Genomic DNA, 14,360 nt, shown 5'->3' on the forward strand with positions numbered 1-14,360 from the left:
TTTTTAGAAGGGAAGGTTCAGGAAGTTGAGCTTTACTGAATAAAGAGGTCTGATATGCTTCTTATCACTCACCAAGTTTCAACCCTTAGACGTGTCCCCCCTTTTTTTCTGGAAATTATCAAAAATTCAGAAAAGTGCATATTTTACAGGTATATATCTCTGATGGGGGACCTGATAAATATATACAATTCCTCTCCATAACAGATCTACATGATATTATTCTATACCGAAAATTAGGAGTTTAAGATTAGACTATAAGTACCTTTATTATGAACACAAAGTTATACCTATAAAGTTATAAGCTTAGGCAGAAGTACGGATAAACGAGAGTTTACTGTATATCCATCATAAAGCGGTTGGCAATGGATAAATAATGCATACAGTGGTTAAGCACAACACACAAGAAGAATACTGGCTCTTACGACCACTTAAACAGTTTGTCCCACAAAAAGTTTGGATGTCTGATCACACAACTGCGGAGTGATAATATGACACCGACCCGTTGCTGTTGTAATCTCCTTGGGAGTAAACTTTAGTAAAATGTTCTTGAAAGGTACCCATGTCTTGTTGTCTCTTGAAATTTTGAATGAAGTTCCTGGTCCTGGGGGTTCGTAAAAATGCACTTTCACGTCATCATGTTTGATACCCACATCTTCAACAATTCCAATGTACCACTTTCCTCCATAAATACATGCAACTGTGTCACCTGTTTGGAGGCAGTGCAAGGACGCTTTTCCTACATTTACTTCCTGAAAGTCTGTAGAAACTGAAGTGCGAAAGCATCTAACTTTGGCGTCACTGAGGGCTACAAATTTATGGTATGAACGTGTTTTAGGAACAAGCAAACAAGTAGCAAATCTCCCTCGCAGTTCAGCTTCACGGTTGACTACTTCCTCACTCCTGACATAAATGTACTTTATACCAAAAATGTTTTTTACACAATAATTATACATGTCCTGTAGAGATAAAATTTGATCATTACGTATCATCTGTAAACTCCTTTTGGTTACTATTCGCTTTGTTGTCCCTCCTATACCATCACAAGCATTTTTTCCATGACAGGAAGCAAAGAAGTGCCATTCCGCTTCAAGACCAAAATCATCTTTATGGTTACACAAATTGATGAAATTTTTCCTGTTCTTATATTGACTTGCAGCCCCATCCGTGAAGTATATGATGTGTGTCACGGACGGAACATGTGACTTAACATCTGCAATCAGATGACTTTGGAAGGTGTGGACTGCTGTGGTGGTATGTTCTAAATAATCACTGATAATACAAAGACTTCTAGATTTTAAATCACTTCCATCACTTGGTTTATAATAGTAAATAAATGGGTGAAGCGTTGCCTGTTTGTTCACCCAATGAAAACTTTGAATCTCGTCTTGAATGACGAATGAGAAGTTCTCTGAAAAATCATCTAAAACAATGCATTCAAGACATCTTTTTTTGTCTGCAAGAAAACTAGATTGTACTTTGGACACATAGTGGTGTGACTTGAGATTTCTGAGTTTTACTGCAAGGTCCTCAAGAAAGTCTTCTCTTGGTTTAACTATGGTGATCATCTCAGCACGATCTGTTGTTATCCATTGCTTGTAAACAATAATATTAGGAAGGTCGTATGTTAACTTGTCTTGAAATAGTTGTTGAAGTAGATTTTCAGGATCTGGGCACTGGATACAGTTATCCATCATACATTGTTCATTGTTGAGATCGCAGGTCAACATTTCAAGCAAATCTTTGTAGTCCACATTTAATTTATCGTCGATCATTAACTTCACATTCTGATGATGTACGCATACACATACAGAATATGTTCCTGATGTACCAGCAAATACACACTACTTGGGTCTCAGTTCACAGAATTTTGATCGTTTAATTTTACAATCTGGGTTGTCTCCTTAAAGTGTGAGTATAACTCGTTCAAGGTACCAAGTAGTAACTGCTTCTGCTTGTGAACTTTAACGCCATTAATTCGGACAGATACATAGTCTTTTTTTGTCAGGAAGGATCCTACTGTTTTCTTCACTTGTATAAAAATCAACAACTTTCTTCACAGTACTTTCATCAATAGTTTTACTACTTCTTCTTTTACATACATCAGGCAGTATTCCTTGAGTTTTCGTAAGTTCCCTAGCCAGTTTAACTAAACGTTTTGAAACATTAAATTCAAAACACACTTTCTTCTTGACCAAGATTCGGGTAGTAAGCTTATTATTTTCACTTGTTCTTCTTTCTCAGAAACAGTGCATTTCTGTTTCAATTTTTCGGTGAGCACTTCATATTCTTCGGCCAGCGACACTGAATGCATATTTTCTGTCGGTGATTCATCTGCAACTAAACTGTCAAAAGAAGACTTCCTTTTAATCCTGTACTCAATTGTTCTAACTTTGTGCATTGCTTTTGGTCTCTGTTCAACACTTAACTTCCTTATTTTCGAAACAGGTGACACGCCTAATTTTGAACACGTTGCATTCAAAATTTCAATATTGTCTGATGGAAGGACAAAATCAGGTTCATTTACTGATTCAACATTATTGTTTTCGATTTTGCTTTTTTCTTGTACAACAAAGATTTTTGTGTAGCATGTAGCACATAATGACTTTCCAGGAATCAGATCTACTACATAATTCTTGTCCTTTAGTAAATGTGCACTCGAAATTTGTGAAAGTCCTTTGGTTATATATATTTATTAATGGATTTTTAAAGGGTCGCAACACGAATTACCAAAAAGATGATGGCACTTTCGAGAAAACTTCACTTCGTGGTAGTTGCATATGTTTGCAATATCACTGCTTGTTCGCATTAGCAGAAGATTCCTCTCCTCTTCACTGGTCACTAAGGGACGTAATGCATGTTGCTACTGGCCCATACACACATTTATGATATTCTTCACCAATACATTTGCCTACATCACATTCCATTTTCTTCACTAATTTGATGCAGTATTGATACACAGATCTGCAGAAACACGACCGTCTTCTTGCGCTGTAAGCATCTGAGTGAAGCACCAGTAGTGAATTCCTATCTGATGCATGTCTGAACACGATTGTGCATGTTGGAACAAGCACTCTGCTGAAATGTGTTTTCAGAACATTTGTTCTGTTTGCTTATTAACAGGATAATTCCTGTTGTTGTATGTTGTGCTTAACCACTGTATGCATTATTCATCCATTGCCAACCGATTTATGATGGATATACAGTAAACTCTCGTTTATCCGTACTTCTGCCTATGCTTATTTATAGGTATAACTTTGTGTTCATAATAAAGATACTTATAGTCTAATCTGAAACTCCTAATTTTCGATATAGAATAATATCGCGTAGACCTGTTATGGGGAGGAATTGTATATTTTTATCAGGTCCCCCATCAGATATATATGCCTATGAAATATGCACTTTTTCCATTTTTCTGAATTTTTGATAATTCTAGGAAAAAAAGGGGGGAACACGTCTAAGGGTTGAAACTTGGTGAGTGATAAGAACCATATCAGACCTCTTTATTCAGTAAAGCTCAACTTCCTGAACCCTTCCCTTCTTAAAATAAATAATTAAAAAAATAGGTGCCAAAGTTGGGATTTTTAACGTCAACCACATACTTTTTCAAATTTTAATTTTACCCATTCATAATTTATGAAGACAATAACTAATATACACTGTTAAAGTGTAGCACTTACTGAACATTTTGGTTTTGGTTTCACATCGATAGGATAATTAGGGGCTGAGATATTTCAGATTCTGTAACCCCTTACAACACCACAAAATGTCACATCTTCGAAAACAAATATGGCTGCCACTCGAAACCAAAAGCAAATAAAATTAAAATCATGCTAATTTTGAACTAACAACATGTTAAGGTAACAGCACACAAAAAATCAGAATTTTTAAAAATTGTCGAGCAACATGCATTGGACCACTTGATATGGATTTACCCATGGGCGTCCGGCTCGACTACTAAGCCGGACACGGGACAGGAGCTCCAAAAGCAGGACATCTGACCACCCTATAAATACTACTAGGTAGACTGAATGTTTGTGCAAAATTTTAATCTAGGTGCAAAAGTAAGGCCGCTATAAAATAAAAATAGTTTAACCATTTTTTTTCAGGATCTTTGGGCAAAAATTTCCTGAGACATCCTATTTACCCTACGATAATTGTTGGTACCTCATTCTCTTTAGGATAGAACATCCTTTCAAACAGTACCATTCACATGGCTCCGTCATGTATCTGAGGAAAATCGCACAAAGAGGGATTTTTTGGTTTAAAAATATCCCTTTTCTTTACCTTTTTGCCCCTCTGGACCCCTGTGTTAACGCAGAGACCTGAAAAATCTGAAAAAGTACTACTCGGTGGTCCGAATGTTTGTGCAAAATTCTAGCCCTTCTAGGTGCAAAAGTATGCCGCCAAAAAATATTAAAAGTAGGCCTTACAAAAGAAATTTAAAGTTATGAAGTTATCATCCCCCATATGTCCACGCAGAAAGGCGTGAACGATACGTAACGTGTTCTACATTGCCTCTAGATTAAAAAAAAAAAAAAGTAAAAAGATTTATTGGTTCCTTGTTAATCGAATAATGAAGATACTACTTGAGTACTTAAAAGTAGGTACTAGAACTCCAAAGAGTTAGTAGTTCGAAATCTTAATTCAATACATCAATCAAGTATTTTTCATTTTTATTACTCTCGTTCATTCTTCTACTAGGGGTCAAATTTTCTAGATTCTTGAAAATGAAGAGAAAAAATTCTTTGAAATGCTCGTATCCTCATTGTTTAGATCAGCCGCGAACCACAAGTGATCCTCGAATATGAATTATATTTCTAAGGTTTCCGCATCTATGGCCATTCTAGCTCATCACGTATGAGGAATGACGTCCCTCACACTGTCCGAGAAAGTACGGAAGAAAGTAATCGACCTGGGAGCTTTCAGATAGGTACCATCCCGACGTTTGCCTGGTTTGAATCAGGAAAGTCCAGGGGAAACCTCACTCACTATAGCTGGCCTAAAAAGGCTTTTACAAAAAAAAAAGTGAAATGTTGGATTTCCAAATTATTTGCTTGCTTTCGACAATTGTATCTCTGGTCAGGTACCGTATGTTCAAAAAGGCTGACCAGTAATATATTCTTCCACAGCTTGAGTTGCCAAAGTATGCAAAACAGAGGGCTTGAAAAGTTTTCTTCTGACGTAGGCTCCAGTTCGGAAAACGATGTGCAGTGGTATAGCAATAGGGTAGGCAGGGGAGGCATTGCCTACGGGCACAAGGTTTTTAAATATATTATGGGGCACCCCAGGTTTTTAATGAAAAAGGAAGCAAATTACATAAATAGAGCCCTAAGTTTTCGTGGTCTTCATTTCCGAACATTTCAAGAATAAAAATTCCTTCTCACTTCGCTCGCAGTTTATTACATTTGCGTATCAAACTATCGGCATTATTGTAAACTCGTCCAGGTTATAACACTGTATGATGAAGAAATTAATCCTCTTGTGTTAATACAATATAAGTCCTGTTTTACATATACTGAATTTACTAACTTTAACTACCCTGCGCAACAGCCTTTCAACAATAATGACACATTTTATGACCTATAAGATCTGGACTAAAACGAGTTAAAAAGAGATGCCATGATTATGAGGCACAGCACAATTGCCACGTACCGCGGTTACACAGAGCCAAAGGTCGGGCAACTGGTCGCGGGGCCCAAATGAGCACCAATCTTTCCATCTGAAGTGACAGATTTTGTTCTTTGTATTGTATTGTATTTATTTTCGTCCTTTTTTCATACATTTAGCATTGTATTACAATGCATGTGAAGTGGACATGTCATTTATATATAAACACAAACGAAAAAGAAATAATAACAATGTAAATTACATAAAGTTAGTAATTATAGTTACATTTTGGATGATATCATTATTACAAATAAAGTTACAATAAGTAATGATTACTTGCAGTGTATGTAGAAATCCTTCTGTATATATCTAATCCTAAAGACAAGTAGTGACACTGATTTAATTAGATCATAGATTTTTTTTTTTTTTTTTCAGTTAGCTATTCATGTATTCCTCTACCCAGTAAAAGCAGTGTTGTAATAAATATTTCTGAAGTTCTTTTTTTAAATTTAGCAACAGAGTCCTGAGTCTTTGTTTTGGGGAAGTTTATTGTACAGCATAATACCCGCATATTTACACCCTTTTTCATATAATACAGTTGTATGTTCTACAATGGAAAGGTTTCGTTTGTTTCTTGTATCATAATTATATTGTTGTTCTACTCGCGTAAGGATACCCTCCAGGTATTTCTTTACAAATATCAGTAAATTTAAGATATACAAACAGGGTATTGGAATTCATTCTTTCAGCAAATTAAACTTTTTACCAACACAGTTGAAAAGAAAAATTGTTCAAACTCTAGTGGTACCACATCTGGAGTACTGAGACACCGCCTTAACTGACGCTGATATACATTTACAAAACCGTTTGCAGAAATGCTTCCATACGTTTTATTTTTAACTTAAAATTCTCTGATCATGTAATGCCATTCTTTAAAAAGCTGCAATGGCTGAAGATGCAGCAACGGCGTACATTGCACTCGTTGGTACTGCTCTATAAAACACTTTTAGAGAAACACCTTAATTTTTTAAAGCGATTTCCATGACAGGGACACAAGATCACGTTTTAACAGCCAGCTTGCAATTCCTGTTCATAGATTTACTTATTCCTCGAAGTCATATATAATTTCAATCTGTCGTGATTGGAATGCTTTGCCAACCTCGGTACGTGAGTCAAACTCTTTAGCATCTTTCAAACGAGCAGTTTACAATTTATTGTTCTCGAAGCAGGGTTGAATGGACAAAGGGACAGAAGAGCCAATAGAGAAGCTTTTCATAAGGATATAAAACCACATTTATTATATATTGTAACACACATGTATGCCTTATCCTAGTGTAGCGCTATAATATTTGTGTGTGAGCGGTTTTTTTTTTTTTTTTTTTTTTTTTTTTTTTTTTTTTTTTTTTTTTTTTTTTACTACAGTCTGAATTTTGTATCATGTTTAGGTAGTAGATAGGGCTTTATAACTTTAACCTCGACATGTAAAACAAATCGAAATAAATAAATCGTGCACGTTCTTCCTAGTTGGGCCATTTCTTTTAGGCTCAGAATGTAGTTGCACATTTTCCAATAGAGAATGGTCAATGGAAAGTGCAGAAGCAGGTTGTTAGCCAATCAGAATATCCTAAATAATTTAAAGATATCCTCAAAATGGCTGCAATGTCATTACTCGTATAATTTACACTAGGGCTTACCACATATTGACCAGAGAGAGGACAGCTAGCCAGGGAGAAACAGTCTCTCAACGTTGGAAAGGCCTTTGTCTAGCATGCAGTGTGAGGCTTTGTTGCATTACTCTCGACTCGGCTGTCTTGCCCTCTGGCCAATATCAATCAGGCTTTACTCTGTTTCGAGGTAGACTCGCACTCTATCGTCGGGCAAAACTGGTTGCTTTATTTACAGCCGTGTTTCCTTGTCAATCACTAATATACCTACATTAGTTTGAATTCTACATGTAAGAAAATTACTATTTCTTCTTTCTTCAAATTAACTGAGTAGTTTTTTAATTAAATAAACATCTTTTCTTTAATCTTAAGTATTGATGCAGGGAAGATTTTTACTTTTTTCGACATCTTATCCTTGAAAAAAATGTAATAAAGAATAATTCCTTAAGCCTTCAGGGGAACGACTTGCTTCAAGGAACCTTCACAGAAAATATGGTATATTGTATCAAAATCGAATAAAGTCTACGGAAGTTATCGTGGAAATTTCCCGATATTTCTAAAAGAAATTTTCAAGCCGGGAGTAAGTATTTACTTTCTACCCTTGATGGAATTCACCAAGTTGTGGAGATGATCGGGAAACACTACAGAAAACCTCGCTAATATTGCGTTAAAATTAAATTATTTTTACCAAAATGGAAAAAAAAAAATTACGTACAAGGGCAGAGTTCTTGGCCCTGTGTAGAAATGATGTTGATAATAATTTTATGTTAGTACATGTTTCGTAACAATGTAGATCAAATGTCAACTAGATATGTTGTGTGCATTTCGTTCAAATTGATTAACTAATACCGTGCTTTCATAAAATTCTTCGTTTTGGATCGTTTATAAGGGGTGTTCCGTCATTTTCAATAATACACTTCTCTTGATAATCGTCGTGAAGAACATCCAAGACTGCAACTAGCGATGAAAACATCGAGAAAGGGACAATATGGTATTGGACGATCCTTCATTCAAATTCCATGAACTAGCTGACGTCACAGGCATATCGAGAAAATACAGTATATTTTCAATTAAGTATGAGAAAGCTTTGTGATGCTTTTATTGAATGTTTAGCAAAACCATGCTAAAAGTAATTTCTCAATGTTTGGACAGGTTAGAAAAGATCCAACCGATTTTGTGCGCCGGTTTACTACTATGTATGAGACATGGGTCCTTCACTACACGCCAGAAACGCAACTGCAATCAAAGCAGTGGGTGGAATTCGATGACCCTACACCAAGAAAGGCGAAGTCTATTTTATCTGCCGGAAAGGTTGTGACCAGTGTTTTCTCGGATGCAAAAGGAATTTTTATTACCTCGAATATCGTAGAACAGCGAGCTTGTAGTACTGGAATCTGCTGGATCAACTGCGTGGAAAAAAAATACAAGAGGCTGCCTGAATTGCAAAAGAAAAAATAAGTATGAAGACAGGACTAGGTGCTTTGGTAATGGGAAAACATGTGAACGGCAGTACTTGTAATATCCACTCTCTTCATCAGATTACGCAGCTTCTGATTTCCACCTATTCTGACATCTAAAGAAATTTCTGGCTAAAAACAGTCCAATAAAATTATGGTAGCCGTAGATAGGTATTTTGCAGACCTTTCAAAATCGTACAAGGATGGAATCTACTCACGGGAAAGAGTTTGAACAAAGTGCATTGACCTAAAGGAGGACTACGTACAGCTCACAGATGACGAGAAGAACCCTAGCAGAAGCAGTGTGACGTAGGTATGGGCTCGCCCACTTTTCGCACGAGGGTCTTAAATGACACCACGGAATAGCACATAGATGTCGTCTGCTACTCCGGGTAGTTATCTAAGTATAGACCACACTTCAAAAACCGAAAATAGACTTGTCCGTGTCGTTGACCTTTCCCCGCTAACCATGTTTTAGGGTTCTCGTCATCTGAGCTGTTGCTAGTTGGCTGATCTACAAAAGCATTCAGTTATTTTTGGTCTAAATGAGTCCAGCTATTTGTGAATTCAATTTCGTAGTAGCCACCAATTTAGAGCATTGTGTGTGTGTTTGAATTATAAATGGCCAGGATTTCTTCTAGGAAAATGCTGAAGGATACAGTTCCACGAAATTAACATGTACTGGGAACGTCAAGAAATAATGTACAATCATGTCCAAAATGATTGTTGCATATCTATAACTCTTCTTGTAAGAATATAATTTGATAAAGATTTTGAAGGGTACTTTTAATACTGATACTATGTGTATAACCGGGAAATTTATATTTGTGGTAAATTTCATAGGAAAATAATTATAAATAAGAAAATTAGAATGAGTAAAACAAAATGTTGCTAAATGGACAAGAAAGTTTTATTTTCGTTTTATTCTTATTTACTGCTCTTTTGACATGAAATTTGCCACATACGTCTTTTTGCCGATTATACACGTACTAACATTATAAGAAATACCGGGCGGATTCGTTATCAAATTATATTCCTACAACAATATATTTATAGACATGCGACAATAATTTTGGACATGAGTGTACACACACACAATTCGAACTGTCACAGAAACTTTATTTTGCAACCTACAAAATTACATTTCTGGGGAAAGTAAGGATACAGTCCAATTTGAAAAAAGTAATTTCTGGTCAAAAAATGTTCCTAATGGTGATTAAAGTAAATGTTCAAGATCCTTCAGCATCGATACATTTCAAGAGTACGAACCACGACTGCTTGCATTACTTCACACTAAAGCATCCAATGGGATTTCTGAGCACTTCGTTTGAATATCATCTTCAAGTGTGTCCAGGTTACATGGTTTACGAGTGTACACTTCATTACTGTGCCCCATAACAAAACATCGAGCGGCGTAAGATCTGGAAAGCGTGCAGGATAAAAGATTGGTCCTTTGCGTCCTATCCACTGGCCTCGTACATTTTGACCCACGTATGCTTGCGCATCCCTACAACAGTACAATGGGGGCCATCTTGTCACGGATGTCAAGGAAAATGTAATCTTCCTGCACTGTTAGGTATTTTTCTCCAGTTACAACGCCGTTAAAAACAGAATGAATCTCTTGGGAGACAAGCAACACATTTACACCAGGCAAATTCACAGTCTTTTCAACACTAATGTATCTTCAGTCCAGTACACACAATTATACTTATTGACGGTTTCATTGAGTAAATTGTGCTCCATCCGGCCAAACAATGCTACTCATAAATCTCTCGAGCCCATTCACGAAACTATTTTGTAATCTAGGTCGTCGCCCCTTAGCTTTTGCAACAGCCTTTGAATGCACACACGCAACTTACCTTTCTTCGGTATGCTCAGCACTTACATCGCTCACGTGAACCTTACTTTGAAGATTTTTGTGGTGAACCCTGAAATAGTCTTAGCAAGCAACTGAAAATTCAGCAGTTTTACCGTACGAGGTCTCCCTGATCGGCCTTTCTATACACCACACACACTTCCATGAATTTTGTCTTGTGGATGTGTAATTGTTACCCTTGAAAGTGGATCAGTCCCATATGTCTTGTCCCAAAACGCAACAACAATCTCAAACTTCCAGTAACACTTAAGGTGGATCACCAGCTGGAAGTCAGTACGTATTTTAGCTCATTCCCTTTTACTGTGCAATAAAACGCTACATATTAGAAATATTATACTATAAGATGTTTCAGCTACAACATAAGAGACTGATTCATTTGGTTGTGTCTTCTGATATTGTAAAAGATAAGTAAAATATTTAATTCGTTTTATGATGAGCACACAAGATGGCACTTGCTGTTAGATCTTACTGAAAGTGCCTAGTTTTATGAAATGTTTATTTATGTGTAAAGTATTTTAAAAGTAACGATCTTATTACGAAATAGTGTTTGACCGTTTCTCGTGTCAAGATTTAAGTAAAATGTGGAACATAATTTACATTTAAGGAAATAGATTTTAGATTTTAAGAAGAACCTTGCACAGAACGCCATAGTGCGTTGTTGCCAAATTTGTACGTCTACTGTGGTAGTCAATAAAATTCCTGGATTCCAGCGTTGCAGTTTAAGAAGCGGAACTTTGGTGTGAATTGCGGTAAGGGTCGAAAACTAATTTCTTCAGTAAGTATCCAAGCAGAATTCCATGATTACTTCCTTTATTATCTGGCATCAGTAAACACACTATCTGCCAACGCCGCACTATTCAAGCAGTGTTTAGCATAACACCGAGAAAACACAGTGATCCATCTTAACCTGTTTCCAATCTCCCAACGTCAACGTATTCTCTTGTCATTAACTGGGTTGGAATTCTGCTGCCAACTGTTAACCTTTTCAGGACGGGCAGGGATTTCAAGAAAATCGTAGACCTTTACTTTGGCGGCCCTAGCACCCCTCCTAATTCTTCCATGGGTATGAATTATACCTTGTTGGAAAGCTTATGAAACAGATTCTAGTAAGATAACCTTTGGGGCTACCGTACCCAACCCGTAGAAGAAGAAGAAGAAAGAAAAAATATTCTTTTCGAAATTTGAGTCTGGCAATACTGTTTCTAGTCGTACGCTAGAAAAAATATTCTGACCTGTAGGCCAGACATTGGTAATAATTATACCAAAAAATGAAGGGCAAAGGTACAATAGCTAGGTTTAAAAAAATCGGAAGATAGAATCTAGGTGAATCATCCTGTTCCTATTTTCCCGAGAAATTTTCGTCTACCCTTACGTTGCAGGCTTGGCGACGCCCCTAAATGTCTCACAAACAAACCATACCTCGTTGGAAACCTTATAGAACAGACATTTCAGCAAAGTAACTTTGTGTGTCTCGGACCAAATTAGTAAAAGACGACGACGAAATTTTTTTTTTTTTTTCAAAAATACAATTCTTCAGATTTTGTCAGACTGTGGCAACGCTGTTATATACCGTACGCAAGCAAAAAAAAAAAAAAAAATATACGCCAGACACTGGAGACAATAATATCAAACAATGAAGGGTTTAGATTCAATAGGAATGGAGGGAAAAATTCTGAACACCGAGCCTACGTGAATCATCCTGTATTTTTTTCGATGGATTGTGGTATAGGATAACATTGGCAAGTCTGGTGATGCCCCTAATTGTCACAAGCATATCAGCTATACCTCGTTGGAAACTTTATGAGACACCCATTTCAACAGGGTAACTTTCGTCTCTCGGACCAAACTAGTAAAAGAAGAAGACGAAAGTCAAAATTTTTGCGAAAAAATCTATTTTTCCAAATTTGTCCGACTATGGCAACACTGGTATTTGTCGTACGCAAGGAAAAAAATTCTTACATTTACGCCAGACATTGGGAACAATGATACAAAAAAAAAAAAAAAAATGAAGGATTTAGGTACAATAGGAATGGAGGAAAAAATTCGGAACCCCGAACCTTTGTGAATCATCCTGTATTTTGTTCGAGAGATTGTGGTATACGCTAACATTGGCAGGCTTTGCCACGCTCCTAATTGTCACAAACATACCAGCTGTATCTCGTTGGAAAGTTTATGGAACAAACATTCCAACAAGGTACTTTCGTGTCTGTCGGGCCAAACTAGTAAAAGAAAAAGACAAAAATAAAAATTTTGCGTGGAAAATCAAGTTTTTCGAAATTTGTCGGACTATGGCAACACTGTTGTTTGTCGTATGCAAGAAAAATAATTCTCACATTTACCCACGTTATTGTGAACAATTGTGCAAAAAAATAAACCGTGTAAGTGCAGTAGAAATGCAGAAAAATTCTCTTACTAACGGCAGAGAATAAACTCGCATTGGTTCACCTAACATTGTTCGTCGCAAGATCATTGCTTTTCTTTCCTTTTGCTTCGGCAGGAAGATTTTTTCCTAAAACTAAATAACTTGTCAAAGGAGGGAGTTGAAAGAAATGCATATTTACGACCCTTAGGTTCAACTGATAGCTACAGCTGACTTTGACCAGGCCAAAAATAGAACGGTGTGTTCTTAGGTGATAACTGTTTTCCTTTCGCTCGCTCTCTCTCTCTCTCTCTCTCTCTCTCTCTCTCTCTCTCTGTGTGTGTGTGTTCAATAAGTTACCTTGTTGGAATGTCTGTTCTATAAGCTTTCCAACGAGGTTATAGCTGATATGTTTTTGACAATTGGGAGCGTGGCCAAGTCTGCCAATGTTAGCTTATACCACAATCTCTCGAAAACATATGATTCACGTAGGTTCGAGGTTCCGAATTTTTTTCTTCACTCCTATTGCACCTACACCATTCATTTTTTATATCGTTGTTCCCAATGTCTGGCGTAAATGAGAGATTTTTTTTCCCCTTGCGTACGAAAAATAACAGCGTTGCCATAGTTCGACAAATTTCGAAAAATTTGATTTTCCACCCAAAATTTTGACTTTCGTCGTCGTCGTCTTTTACTAGTTTGGCCCGAGACACACAAAGGTTACATTGTTGGAATGGCTGATCTATAAGGTTTTCAACGAGGTATGGTTTGTTGTGTGTGTGATAATTAGGAATGTCGCTAGGGATGTCAACGTTAGAGTACATTACAGTGGATATTGAATAATATACAGGATGTGTCACGTAGGTGTGGGGTTCTGAATTTCTTTCTCCATTCGTATTGAACCGACGGGTTTGACTTTTGTGTAACATTGTCCCAAATATCTGTCGTAAATGTGAGATTTTTTTTCTTGCGTACGATGAATAACAATGTTGCCCAAGTTCCTCAAATTTGATTTTTTTTTTTTTTGTCTTTATAAGAAAATCTACAATAAGAAAAAGGGTAAATTCAATACCCCTCTTATTCACTCCTCTCAAGCCCAAAAGTCATGGACTGGGTATGGCTAGTATGTATGTTCATTTTTGTCTATGGATGCCATTTTTTATCCTTGTATCTCCATCAGGGGGGTACCTCCCCCCAAATTCTGACGGGACAGAGGGAAAGCTATAAACACCCAACTTTGCCCCCCTCACGGCGGGACCCACTACATGAATGAGATACACAGGATTAAAAAGTTCCATTTTTTTCTGAAGAGACATATACCAAAATCATATCTCTAGGTTAATTAGGAGCTGAGGTAGAGAGGTTTGAATTGCTGGCTCAAGGGTTGAGCCGTTCGT

Source organism: Thermobia domestica, chromosome 1 (assembly GCF_964235325.1).
Source record: "Thermobia domestica chromosome 1, izTheDome1.hap1.1, whole genome shotgun sequence".
Lineage (NCBI taxonomy): Eukaryota > Metazoa > Arthropoda > Insecta > Zygentoma > Lepismatidae > Thermobia > Thermobia domestica.